Source organism: Mixophyes fleayi, chromosome 1 (assembly GCF_038048845.1).
Source record: "Mixophyes fleayi isolate aMixFle1 chromosome 1, aMixFle1.hap1, whole genome shotgun sequence".
Taxonomy (NCBI): domain Eukaryota; kingdom Metazoa; phylum Chordata; class Amphibia; order Anura; family Limnodynastidae; genus Mixophyes; species Mixophyes fleayi.
The window spans coordinates 185142450-185156184 of NC_134402.1; positions in this window are offsets into that span (position 1 = coordinate 185142450).

Consider the following 13735-nt stretch of genomic DNA (forward strand, 5'->3'; position numbering starts at 1 on the left):
AATTTAAGTCACTTATCATAGCGACAGTGATATTTCTGTATTTAAAACGGCAATGCCAGGACCCAGAGCTGTAACTAGGCATGTGCGGGCGGTGCCGTCGCCCAGGGCGCAGCAGCCGCCCGCTACCTGGCCCTGTATCTGCAGGCTTTTACTTTCGGAACGCACGTGCGTTCCACTGACAGGAAGTTCGGCATTTGGAACGCAAACTTGAGTTCCAAATGCCGAACTTGTAAATTCATAACCACAATGCAGAAATATATGTATGAAATAGAATTTTTACATGTATAATTTCAATGACACAATCTTACACACGGTACATATAATTGATGACATTCTGTGTGTAGGTACAATATCTTATTAATTTCTTGCTAATTATGTATATGTGCCATGTGTGTGTGTGTGTCTCAAAATTCATTACAATTCACATGTTATCTGCATTATCTTAATCTTAATCCTAATATCCTATAGCGCTAGATATCACTATTCCAATACATATCAGTGGCGGATCCAGGGGGGGGGTCGATCGGGGCAATCGCCTCCCCCCCCACCCTAGTGGGGGCTTACTGCCGACAGCTGCACGCTATGTGCAAGTCCGTTCGGCAGTGACAGTGTGCTGCCCGGCTGCTCTGATTGTGTTTTAAACACAATCAGAGCAGCCGGGCAGCACATTGTTACTGCCGAGCGGACCTGCACATAGCGTGCAGCCGCTGGCAACCTCAGAAGTCAGAAAGGGGGCGGGGCCTAAATTGCCCCCCCTAAATTGGCCGGGGTATAACCATTTTCTAGATCCGCCCCTGGTACATATTCTCATAATGCAACTTCTTCTTACAATGCAAAGTCACCACCCAAAATGGAGGACCTGACACCAGGCTTTGTTACAAACACATGCTAGCAGAATGTGGCTCAAAGGCCTAATTTACTAACAATGCAATCATCATAGCCACAGTAACAGATTTTAACTTATTAGACTACACAACCAGTAATATATCTTTATCTAGCATTGTCCACTAATTTCCCTTTGCTCTCACGGGGAGGGAATATCTACAAACTTCCCAGCAACATTTCCTCATTTCAATTCAAACTATGTGCACCCAAATAAAGAATGCTGGTGCTTCCACTCCTCCACCTTGGTAGGAATAAATACTGTTTTCCAGCTGTGGCGCCCCCAATGCTATATAGTGAACTATTAAACACAGTAATATGTTACAATGAGCATTCCCTTGAACCTTCTCCATTTCAATTAGAGATGGTCACTGAACCCCAAGTTTTGGTTTTGGATTCGGTTTTGGATCTGGATTACCGTCGTGTTTTGGTTTTGTTTTGGTTTTGCCAAACCGCCATTGCGTGTTTTGGTTTTGGTTTTGTTTTGCTATTTTGTTAGAAAATCAATGTTTTTGGGCCTAAAATAACCCAATTTAGTGCTCCAATTGTTTCATAGATAAGTAATCTAATTGTAGAGGTAATAAATCATCCAAAAAACAGCGTTCATAGTAGAATGGCTGCAAAGCCAGTGATGGCTGATTAGTTAGTGTGTATAGCTCTAAGTGTGTATAGATTAGAGATGAGCGTGCTCGGATTTCGCAAATCCGAGCCCACCCGAACAGTGCGGATCCGACGGGATCCGAGCACTGTTCGGGAACTTCCGCCCGCCAAATTAATCCAAAACGAGGCTATGACATCCAAGTTTCGCGTCGGATCTCGCGAGACTCGGATGTCATAAATTCCCCGCTCGCGGCCGCCATCTTCATTCTGCCTGCGTTTAGTGAAGAGGGAGGTTGTGGTTTGGGAGCAACTGTATATATATCTTCAGTGAGAAGCCTTTTGCACAATTTTAGGTACATCTGATGCAGGAACCAGCATAGTTATTAGGTATGCTGACAGATTCTAGTGTAATGACATAAATGAGCTACTAACAACAAGCAGAAATTTATTAGGAGTAAAAAGAAAAAGCAATTAATGTATTTCTTGGATTGCTAGGGGTCAGGAATCCAGAGTGGGTTGTACAGAGTTTTTTTGTCGAGGAAGAAGCAGAGCATACTGCAGGCAGATAAATACCCATTTACACATAATTAAATGCTACTTGTCTGTATTTCCTGCTATTAGTAAAAACCCTTTTTATATTAAAATGTGTTTGTGTGCTTAAAGGATGCAGCTCCCAGCAGCAGTAGTGCCCATGTTACAATCACTATACAGAGCACTACAAGGTAAAAAGTCATTCCAGATTTTCAGTGTCCTGCTGAGTCCAGTGTTGCTTTTGTCCTGTGCTTTGTTCTGCTAAGTCCATAGTTATTTTAAAATTATCCAAAAATCATAAAAAAACAAAACAAAAAACAATTCTAGAAAAATAATGAAAACATTTTTTAAAAAAATTATACAAAAATAATTAAAAAAAATTATTTAAAAAGTATAAAAAAATTTCTAGTGCAATATATTTTTGCAGTCCAGAAATATTACTACTGCAATACCTACGTTCACTGTTCTTGCAGTCCAGAAATATTAGTATCAGATATTAAACTACGTTTACTGTTCCTGCAGTGCAGAAATATTAGTATCAGATATTAAACTACGTTCACTGTTCCTGCAGTGCAGAAATATTAGTATCAGATATTAAACTACGTTCACTGTTCCTGCAGTGCAGAAATATTAGTATCAGATATTAAACTACATTCACTGTTCCTGCTACATCAAAAAAGCATGAACCTGCCCTGCCATCAACTAAAACAAGAGGTTGTGACGCGCTTGAACTCCACCATCTATATGCTGCAGAGGATGGAGGAGCAGCAAAAGGCCATTCAAGCCTACACAGCCACCTACGACATAGGCAAAGGAGTGGGGATACGCCTGAGTCAAGCGCAGTGGAGACTGATTTCCATGTTGTGCAAGGTTCACACTGGTACACACTGAAGGGGGCGAGGAATCAGAGGATGAGGATGAGGACGACATCTTGCCTAAGTAGAGCCAGTTTAGTTTGTACAGGGAGAGATGAATTGTTTTTTTGGTGTGGGGGCCCAAACAAACCAATCATTTCAGCCACAGTAGTTTGGTAGGCCCTGTCGCTGAAATGATTGGTTTGTTAAAGTGCGCATGTCCTATTTCAACAACATCAGGGTGGGTGGGAGGGCCCAAGGACAATTCCATCTTGCACCTCTAGCAAACTCTTGCAAACTGCCACTGCACTGCCACTCCTAGCTACCTTGGTGCAACCTTTTGGACTAAAAACAATATTGTGAGGTGTGAGGTGTTCAGAATAGACTGGAAATTAGTGGAGATGAATGTTATTGAGGTTAATAATAGTGTAGGAGTGAAAAAATATGGATTTTAGCACTTTTTATGCTTTTTTAAAAAAAAATCAGAACCCAAAATCAGAACCAAAACCTTTCGTGGGGTGTTTTGGCAAAACAAATCAGAACCCAAAACCCAAAACCCAAATCCCCAAAAGTGGCCGGTGCACACCCCTAGTATAGATACAAGTGTGAAACCAAAATTTAAACAGCATAATTCGGAGTTATACCGGAGTTACACAGGAGGAAACAGGAGAAGAACATTCTGCCTATTACCACAGCTTCACAAGGACAACTGTCAGTATTCACCTGAAACTCCATATTCCACCTCTGCTATTTTCAACTCTCCCTGGCTACAAGCTACATGCAACATGAGGACTGTTTTGGACTCTGATCTCATTTTCCTCTCATCTCATGAAAGTTTGTTTTATTTATCAGTTTGGTTTCACTGCAAAATCCACTCTGTTTAATCAGACTGCTGTACTTGCTCAACCACTCCCTACCCATGCTACAGTTATTTCAGTCCCCTATCTCAGCACTGTACTTCAATTCTATTTAAGCTTTGTCTCCCATCACAAATATGAAGAAATTATACTGTCCTTCAACCACTCTCCTCTCTCATGGCTCAGCAAAAACTCAGCTATTCAATTGCCTGCTCTTTATTACTCTCCATTCAACACTTCCACCCACTCCCCCACATGCTCCCCACATCATTACTTTATACTATCCAGACATCCAGGAATACACTACATTTGCTGCATCCTAGCTCTGCACTACTTATCTGACTACACTGGACATTGCAATTAGGCATTTCCTTTAATTCCTCTTGTTTGCTATTTGACTAATAGTCCCAATGCTTGCCAAAATATTTTTCTTTATCTCTTTTCATGGCATTATTTTTAGGACTATATCATCCCTCACCTATCCTGCAACACACACCTCTGTCCACATTGCCCCTTCATTACTTCACTCACCTCTAGTGAACACTCATGGACTCTTTTGCTATTTAAATTCAATAACTTTAACAGCCTCACCCTGCTGCCAGAAACTAAAAGGACACACATCTTACAATCATCTTTCCTACCTTTCTTCCTCCCTGCTTCTATTAGCTGGTGATATATCACCTAATCCAGGTCCCCCTCACTTCTCCCACACACATATATCTGAACACTACAGAAATCTGACAAACCTCAAACACATAACCTGTCTCTTCTCTCTTCCAAAGTCCTTTAAATGTGCCCTTTGGAATGCACGCTCTGTTTGTAACAAACTTACCTCCGTACATGATCTCTTCCTCTCATACAACCTCAACCTTCTAGCAATAACAGAAACATGGCTCACGCATTCAGACACTGCCTCACCTGCAGCCCTCTTTCATGGTGGTCTCCATTTCACTCACACCCCCAGACCAGGAGGCAGACAAGGAGGGGGGGTTGGACTACTTCTCTCCCCACAGTGCACATTCACAGTTCTACCAAGTGTCCCATCACTCACGTTCACATCTTTTGAAGTACATGCTGTTAGGATTTTTAACCCATTCTCTATGCGTGTTGCTGTCATCTATCGCCCCCCTGGTCCACACCAACAATTTCTTAAACACTTCTCTGCATGGCTCCCTCACTTCTTATCTACTGATATCCCCACCATCATCATGGGTGATTTCAACATCCCTATTTCTAATCCACTTTCCAATGCTGCTTCCAAACTACTCTCTCTAACCTCCTCACTTGACCTCTCCCAGTGGTTTGAATCCGCTACTCATCAGGATGGCCACTGTCTTGATCTTGTTTTCTCTAGACTATGCTCAGTTTCTCCCACACACATATATCTGAACACTACAGAAATCTGGCAAACCTCAAACACATAACCTGTTTCTAGACATAGTCTCTAGACTATGCTCAGTTTCTGATTTCCTTAACACTCCTTTCCCCCTCTCGGATCATCACCTTATTAGATACTCGCTCACCCCCAGTTCTTTACCCTCCCTAGTGTCAAACTCTTCCAAGCCTCCTCGTACCCGCAGGAATATCAACGCTATTGATTTTCAACAGTTTTCCACCTCTCTCCAACACCTCTCTCCCCAATTTCTACATTCTCCTCCCCTGATCGGGCAGTACCTCATTTTCATCAAACCCTAGCAACTGCACTGGATCAAGTGGCTCCAGCGACACTACATACTTTACGTAGAATTCGTTGCCAACCGTGGCACACTACAGTAACACAAACTCTACAAAAACTTTCTCGTAAAGCAGAACGTCACTGGCGTAAATCTTGTGCCTCTAATGATTTCATCACATATACTGATATCTATCACTCCTACAGAAATGCTCTGGACACTGCTAAACAAGAATACTACCAATCTCTCATCTATGCTCAGGCTTCTAACACCAAACGCCTCTTTAACACATTTAACTCTCTTCTAAATCCTCCTGCCCCAAATCCTCCAACTAACATCAAGGCACAAGACCTTGCTTCCAATTTCAAGGACAAAATTGATAAGATCAGGCTTGAAATGATATCATCTCCCTTGACAAGCAATCTGCTCAATTCCTTTGTAGCACCCTCTGACACTCTCTCTTCATTTGATGCCACAAATAAAGAGGAAGTTTCTACTCTCTTCTCATCTTCCTACTCTACCTCCTGTCCTCTTGATCCCATTCCCTCACAAATTGGTATGTCCCTGTCTCCTGTGCTCATTCCCCCTCTAACTAAAATCTGTAATCTATCTCTTTCTACTGGTATTTTTCCATCACTATTCAAGCATACAGTGATTACTCCCATTTAAAAAAAACAGAATTCTGACCCTAACTCTCTCATAAATTACCGCCCTATCTCCCAGCTCCCATGCCCCTCCAAGCTTCTCGAGAGATTTGCCTACACCCGCCTCACACACTTTCTTACAGCAAACAACCTATTGGATCCTCTTCAGTCAGGCTTTCGCTCTCAACACTCCACAGAGACTGTGCTGACCAAAGTTGTCAATGATTTGATCACAGCAAAAAATAATAACCAATACTCTCTTCTAATTCTCCTGGATCTCTCTGCTGCATTTAATACTGTTGACCACTCTCTCCTCATACAAATGCTACAATCCCTAGGTCTTGAAGGCACTGTCCTATCCTGGTTCTCATCCTACCTATCTAATCGCTCTTTCAGTGTTAATTTCTCTGGATCCACCTCTGCTCCGCTTCCTTTATCAGTTGGAGTTCCACAAGGCTCAGTCCTAGGTCCTCTGCTATTCTCTATCTACACCACTTCTCTTGGAAAACTAATAAGCTCCTTTGGATTTCAGTATCATCTTTATGCGGATGATACACAAATTTATCTATCCTCTCCTGATCTTTCACCATCTGTGTTGTCTCGCGTTACTGACTGTCTTTCTGCCATTTCATCTTGGATGTCTTCTCGCCAACTCAAACTCAATCTTTCAAAAACTGAATTAATAATATTCCCACCCAAAAACAGAAGCTTCCTGCCTGACATTTCTATTTCTGTTGATAACATGACCATAAATCCCACCCCGCAAGCTCGTTGCCTAGGTGTAATCCTTGATTCACAACTGTCGTTTATTCCCCACATCAACTCTATATCTAAATCATGTTACATACACCTAAAGAACATTTCCAGAATACGCACTTATCTGACACAAAACATTAATTCATGCACTCATCAGCTCCCGCATCGACTATTGCAATTCCCTCCTTACTGGTCTTCCCAAAGTCAGACTTGAACCCCTACAATCTATTTTGCACGCAGCGGCTAGATTGATTTTCCTTGCAAACCGTTACTCTTCTGCTGAGCCACTCTGTCAGTCTCTATATTGGCTGCCTGTATTTCAACGAATCCAATATAAAATTCTTCTACTAACATACAAGGCCATCAACAAAATTGCACCGACATACATTTCCTCACTTGTCTCGAAATATCTCCCTACTCGACACCTCCGTTCTGCACAAGATCTACGTCTCTCCTCCACTCTCATCACATCCTCCCATTCTCGGTTACAGGATTTTTTCTGGGCTGCACCCACTTTGTGGAATTCCCTCCCACGCACATTAAGACTTTCCTTTAGTCTTCAAACCTTCAAGCGTTCACTGAAAACCCACCACTTCAGACAAGGTTATGATATTCCTCAACCATCATCTTAATTTCCCTAGATTACCCTATTACTATCCTCTACACTGCTAACGCAGGACAACAACCCTCTGACCAACATTGCAACACACATAGCCCACTCAGTACTTTTACCTTTGCAGTCTGGCTGGTCCATTGTGCAATATGATGTAGCACATGCCCTTGTGTTTCTAACTCCCATTGTCCTATAGATTGTAAGCTTTCGAGCAGGTTTCTCTTACCTCTCTGTCTGTATGTATTACCCAGTATTGTCTTATTAATGTTTGTTCCCCATTGTAAAGCGCTACGGAATTTGCTGGCGCTATAAAAATAAATGTTGATGATGATGATGATTCCTGGTAGGTAGGCCTTAATTTATTCTACACACAAAACAGATTGTCTTCCTCTCCATCTATGCATATTGGTAATGCAGCCATCATCTTTGGATGTATATTACACCCTACACTTATAGTTAAATATGTAAAGAAATGGAAAAAGGCAGTTTGCTTTCTGTTTCTATAGGCCCCCCTCCACTTGTTTAAAAAACCCAAAAATTCAGCCGTTATAGGGCTAGATTTATTAACAGGCGTGATGCATGGCGGCTTGAAGCCGCCATGCATCGCGGTGGTTTTCCGGCGGGTTTGCATTGCAAACAGCCGGATTTACTAATGGGCGCATTTCAGCTTCAATTTGAAGCCGCCGGCGATGTAACGGCGGGATGTAATGCTCAAAGCCGCCGGCGGCTTTGAATAGAACATGGCGCTTTTGCTTGAAATGACGGCGCTTTTGTGTAAAGGCGGTTTTTTTGAAAATTACACCTGTCTCCTGGCCTGTTACTATTGGCTATTTTCAAAGTCAGGAGATTTGACATCACAAGCCCTATATAAACCACTGGCCTGACACTTTTTTCTCTGATAGGGTTTTGAGGAGTTTTGAGAGAGGAGCTAGTTGGTTTGAGCTTTGGTGACAGTTGGTGAGAGTTGGAGTTTGGTGGATTGGTGAGCGATATCTGATTGAAGTGTGAGTAGTCCTGTGCTATTTTTCTGTTTTGTACATTTATTTTCTCTTTTATTTTCTGTCTTCTGTATTTTTTTTTTTGACTTGTCCTTTGTCTGTGTTACTTGTGTGGAGTGTGTGGAGTTTGTCTGTAGTTAGTGTAGTTTATCCTTTGTGTTTGTCAGTCCTTCTGTGTTTTGTGTTTTTGTGTCTGTGTAAAAATGTCCAGAGATAGGAGGGGAGAACAGGCTGAGGAGAGGGAGATGGAGGTTGAGGGGGCTGAGGAGGGAGAGGGAGAGGTTGAGGAGTCAGGACAGGGCAGGAAGACGAAGACAGGGAGAAATGTCCGATTCTCCCACGACGAAAATTGTGTTCTGGTGCACCACATAGTTCCCTGCTATGAGGTCATCCTAGGGAACCTGGCAGCCCGGACTCCTCTAAGGCGGCGTCACCAACTGTGGGGGAGAGTGTGCGATGCTGTGAACGCGGTGGGCCCACTAAAAAGGACAGTGGCGCACTGCCGCAAGCGCTTCTTAGACATCAAGAGGAGGCTTAAAGAGAAGATGGCCCAGGAAAGGAGGTCCACAAGACGCACAGGTGGTGGCCCCCCTCTTCGCTTTGAATACACCAGTTATGAGGAGGAGCTGCGGCAGATAATGCCCCGTGAAATTGTGGAGGGAATTAATGTGCAAGACACAGATTCACCCTCGTTTGCCCAAGGAGTTGGTGAGTTATTTTTTCCTTTTTACGATAACAATATTAAAAGTGGTTTTTTTTCTTAAAAGTGCCTTTATTATTTTAAAAGTGCCTTTTTTATTTTAAACATGTTTTGTTTTTTTTAAATGTGTTTTTGTTCTTAAAAGTGCCTTTTTTAGACAATCAGTATGTAAAGGGCAAAAAATTGTTTTTGAACTGTTTTTAAATTTGCAAACACATTTTTCCCCAAAATTTTTTATTTGTAAATTGCTTTTTGCTGCAAATACATTGTATGCTTTGTATAATACATCCAGATTCGCCAGGACGCCAGTTTACTCCCAGTCCAAGGTCTACACCTCCACCTTCAGCAAGAGATTCTGGCTCTGAAGAGCAAGCAGGTGCGTGTTCTCTGTTTGGGGGAGAAATAATGGACTTGGATGTTTTTGTGTACAAATGTTGGAGTCCATGTTATATTTAGTGATTTTTATATGGTTTGCAATGAGAACATAGGGCAACATTTACTAAACTGAGGGTTTGGAAACCTAGAGATGTTGCCTATAGCAACCTATCAGATTTTAAAAATAATTTCTTTATTGCGTTCTTCAAAATGTCAGCTAAAATCTGATTGTTATATGATATGATTGCTATAGGCAACATCTCCACATTTTCAAACTCGCAGTTAAGTCTATATCCCCCATCATGTACTACACAGAGGGAGACCTAAAATAGTATTACTTGTGCTTTTATCCTGCTTTGTTCTCACTGTGTCCAATTGCGATCTTCCGGAAGGGGAGGGGGGATGGCGGGGGGCGGGGGGGGGGGGGGGCGGGTGGCGGGCGGGGGGTTTTATATTTTAAATGTTTAAATTATTGGTGGATTGCTTTTATTTGCGACTTGCTGGTATTAATGGGATATTATATAATTTTCAGGTGCATTCAGTACGGGGGATGCTATTTATTGCGGGGACCTTGATGATCCGTTTTTGGCATTGCCTGCTTTCTTTTGATATTGTCATTACTTTTTCGAAATTTCTTAATGGGAGCAGACCCCTGATTGTGGGTTAAAATAGGTTTGAAATGTCTAAACTATTGGTGGATTCCTGTTTATTGCCTATCCTACTGCTATTAATTGGGATATTAAATAATTTTAAGGTTCATATCATATATGGGGGGTGTTATTAATGCGGGGACCTTAATGGTCCTTTGGTTTAGATATTGGCGTTACTTATCATATGTTTCTAAGTAGAATATCCTTATTGGGAGCATACCAGTGGTTGTGCGTATAGGGGGGGATGGGGGGTTGATCTTATCAGATAGATGAGGTGGGTGTGTTATTGTAGGGGCAGTTTTTTAGGGGTCTGAGGTGTATTGGGATTAATGACCGGTGGGATAGTGGTTTAATTTTGTATTAATTTGTTGTTATTTTTATTCTTATTTTTATTTTTGTTTGTATATATTTTTTTAAAAAAATATTTTTAATATTTATTATTTTAATTTTATTGTAGTATTGAATTTTTATTTAATTTAAATTTTTGCTCCCTGGGTATTAATTTGTAGGTGGGGGAGCTAGTGGCTGGGTGATTATTGCTAGTGGTGGAGTGGATTTGGGAAATTATGGTTATAATTTTATGGTTGCTTTCTACGGTATTAACATTATGCTGTCATTATATTATTGGGTGGGGGCCCGGATCTAATTGAATTGGTATAAATGTGTGTAGATTGATTAGTGGTGATATTTAATACTGGTTAACCCTTATTGGGATATGGGGGGGGGGGGGGGTAAGGGGAAAGGAGTGGGGTATGGGATGATATATACTTAAAGGAAAAATCCTAGATCAAAGTCTATGTTGAGGCCTTTCGGTGTGAGGGTCCCTAGTGTGTGAATCCATCTTGCTTCTTCCTTTGAGATTAACTTGATGTAGTCTCCTCCTCTCCATGGTTTATGGATCTGTTTAATCCCCATGAATTTGAGTCCTGTGGGGTCTTGATGGTGTGATAGTTTGAAATGTTCTGATACGCTGTGGTTCTGCACTCCTTTTCTTATGTTTCTTATGTGCTCTGGAAACCTGTGGAGTCGCAGGTCATTTTGTCTTAAATTTTGTGTTCTCTACCGTTTGTATTTGATGTGAATTCTGTTGTGAATATGAAAAGAGGCTATCACAATAACTGCCTCTATAAATAGCTCTAACCAACCAAGAGCTTCTAAACCCCCCCACAGATCATTAGACACACCCCTCACAGGAGGTACCAAACCACCACAATATACATTGCAATTAGGGCTGTAAACAGGGCTAAAAGCTATAGACCCACACCAGCAAAACGAGCTATAACCTACATTAAGCCCCAGGAGTATATTGTTGGTACCGCATCTATACTGTGTTCTCCACACACCACCCCTGCCCCCCCCCCCCCCATTTTTCTCTCTCTCTCTCTTCTCTCTCCCCAGGTTGCGCCACTGCACAAACAAGAAGACAAACAACAAGGTCGGAAACCGGAACACCCGAAGAATCCGTAACGGCAGCACCAATCCCAAAGACACTCCCGTCAAGCGCAGACGCCCAAGGTAAGCTCACCAAAAAGAGCCCCTACCACCTGATCCTTTAGTTGTTAAATGTTTTTTTTTGAGTACATTGACCAGAATGCAATTTACAAACATGTTATTTCCTATATACTTACCTTGGTTATTTCACCACAGGAACCTCAGCATCTCTGCAAGGCCAGCGCCAGTCTGCGCAGATGCCACCTACTGATGACCCACAAGGAGACACAGTCATCACTTTAGAGATGGTAGATGTCCCCGTGTCTATGCGCCAGGAACAAGCACATGGCCCTGCGGAACAGTCATCCGAGCAACAAGCTGCAGCTCCTCAGATGGATACAGGGCGAGAAATGGCCCAATCCATAGCTAATTTTCAGGTACAGCAGTGTCAGTTTATGGAGAACCAAACTCGCCACATGTCCCAAATTGTGGCCCAGTTGAGGCGGATACACCGCTCCAATAGCCAAATCCCTGCTGGAATAAACCGTCTGGCAAACGCTTTGGAGCAAACCAATGTGCAGCTGGCCCAAATGACTGGGGCTGTGGACGCCTTGCATTCCTCCGTTCGCAAAGGGAATGCAAATGTTATCCGGCTGGCAGGTCAACTACAGCAGGAACTCATTGCCCGCTTGCCGGCACCTTTTTCAGCGGCCTCCACCAGTACTGCTAGTACGCCAAGCAGATCGGCACATAGTACTCCTCCAAGGAGAGGTGCTCGCACCAGGGGTGGGCGAGGGAGGGTAGAGAGTGGGGCAAAACATAGTGATATGCCAGCGAAAAGGCGGCGCTAGGGCAAAAATTGTATTATTTGGTAATGTTTTGTTATGTATGTGTAAGCGTTATACTTTTTCTTTTATTGTGTTGTAATGCAATAAATGCAGTTATATTTCATTGGTATTAGTCTTTCTTTTCTGCACATTAAACAAGAGTATACTGTTTCCTTTAAAATGATGCACTAATTTCACGTACACATTGACCTCTGACTGTCACTTTCCAGGGATTTTCACAATTACAACATCCGGAGTACACACTATCCTCTGTTTAAAGGGTCCAATTTTATTAAAAAATTCCATAAAAAAAACTATTGCATTGACATAAAAAAAAAAACAATATATGTTTTTTATAGTATGCACTTACATTTAAAGTAGTTTGTAATGAGATGGTCTCAAATCTGCCTCCCCCTCTGCACATCACCAAATGGGACATGGGCCCCTACTTGTTCACTGTCTACTGCAATAATCGGTGGGGTAAGTTGATGTAAAGCTAGATTATGTATCAGACAGCAAGCCAGGATAATATCAGACACCTTTACAGATTCATACATAAGCACCCCACCAAATTTATCTAGGAACCTGGTTTACATGAGTACAAACATTGGTACTACGTCCACATCAGCCAAAGATTCCAGATTCAAACGCACTTTAAATGCACGTGGAGTGGCCGGTCTGCGCAGGGTCCGCGGAACAGATTACAACTGTTGTACATCCTCCTCCAGGCGCCTTTCTGCCTCCATCAGGTAAAAAGCTGCAAACATACACTGTCCAGAATGCACCACATTCCCCGCAAAAGCCATTCTCCAAAAAACCCACACCTGATTAACTGCTGGCCGCTAGACTGTCATTGACTGTGATTTATTCAGGCAGAAACACCTTTTTGATTTTGTAACTTTTGGATTGCATTAGCATTAAAGTAAAGGTTAACTATGTAATGACATATTGTGCATCATGATTTTGAAAAAACAACAGTATTTTTGAGGATTTGTTGGAACTGGAAAACCAAAAAAAAACCCTTTACATCAGTAAATAGGATGCAATAATACTAGGTGGAAAAAAAAAACCTACCCTCAAATTACATGACAGTTTGCCCATTTCCCATATACAATCCTAAAGGAGGAAACTTTGCACAAAATGGCTCTTTCTCTTATGTTAAAAATGGCTAAATAGTTCAAACAGCACACTGTTTGAGCAATCTCGCCGCTCACAAGCAGCGCTTTCATTTTGGTCTATTGAATGGCGGTTTTCCAGTGGCTTTATAAACCCCCTAATAGTAAATCCGGCTGTTTGTATGTTGAAGATTGTTGAAACAGTCATGGCGCTTTATACAGAGGCGGG